The following is a 1,395-nucleotide window of genomic DNA, read 5'->3' as shown; positions in this document are numbered from 1 at the left end:
AACAGAAGAACATGTTCATAATAATTTTCAAAATTTTAAACACGATTTTTCCGTGCATACGACCATAAAGCAACTTTTACACTTTTCTCGTTCGAATTGTTTACGATATCTTGAATGCAACATATTCTATCGCGATGCGTAGGGGATTCGCTCTTTTAGTCGAAATTGATTTTCTTCCTCTTCTTCTAAACACTCGTCAATTATGCAATAATCAATAGATTTAAAATCCGCATATATATCGTAATAGCTATAGTCATATAGATTAAGGATTGATTTTTTGGTTTTCATTTAAATTCAAGCCTACGACAGTTGTACTGTGTTCCTTGTAGTCACTAAAGTGTTTTTGTTCCCATCTTGGAAAAATTTCCCAAAAATGCATCTCGTTTGGGGTTGCAGTGGTCAATAGCAGATAGCACAACGTTGTCCTTTCACTCTTCTCAAGGACTTCTTTCTTCTCAAGGACTGGAATTTTGAACTCATTTTTATTATACAACACCAAATGAGCTAAGCATTTATAATTGCTAAAATAACGGGAATAACGTGGTCAACGTGTGTTAATTAATTGGCTTTTACCCTCCACGTACAAGAGTAATTGTTGCTTGTAAGCGATTTTTTGCTGCCAATGATCCTATTCGGGTAAAGTGTTTTCGGTGTGACAAAATATTGCACGGAAAGATCTGAAATGGAAGTCTAGTGCACTGTGAAGTGAAGAGTGAACTTAAGCTATAGTTTAGAGTTTTCATATTCATAAAAATCATAAAAATATTTGTAGAAGAAATAATTATATAACCGATTATAGTATTGCCCGGTGTTCTAAATAAGCGCGAATCGAAACAAACTCCTGATCCGACTCAAACATAATATATTAATAGCGTCGATTGTCAGACACGCACACATACGCAGACTTGCTCCTCGACAAAAGAAACGTATTACTTTTACAAAGTGCAAAGCGTCGAATGATGCTTGATGATGAAAATGTTACGGGACTTTGATCCATTTCTTACGAGATTTAATGATGTTGCTTTTGTTTTTGCCGCAACAATGGCAAAATCCGAACTTTGTCCTATGATTAAGTATGGGCATTACCTTGAATACGGCAACAGTTCTAAAACGAAATCGTGCGGGCAACAATAACACTCAGCGTAATGGGTTCGGTGCGGCCGCAAAAGTTCTAAAAATTATTCTCAAGACGCTTGCTTTCGCGTAACGCGCTAACTCGCAATGGAAAATATGCCCCGTGTCCCAAGTTGATTTCTACAAATACCAAAATGACTTGCAATGGTGCTCGAATTTCAATACTACTTAACGTTTTTCCCAGATCTAGCATTGCGCGACTATTATATGCTTGCAAATATCAAAAAAAAAAAAAAAAAAAAAAAAAAAAAAAAAAAAAAA

This window comes from Glossina fuscipes, unplaced genomic scaffold (genome assembly GCF_014805625.2).
Source record: "Glossina fuscipes isolate IAEA_lab_2018 unplaced genomic scaffold, Yale_Gfus_2 0, whole genome shotgun sequence".
NCBI lineage: Eukaryota > Metazoa > Arthropoda > Insecta > Diptera > Glossinidae > Glossina > Glossina fuscipes.
The sequence above is the reverse complement of the archived record's forward strand: the minus strand, read 5'-3'. Positions refer to the sequence as shown.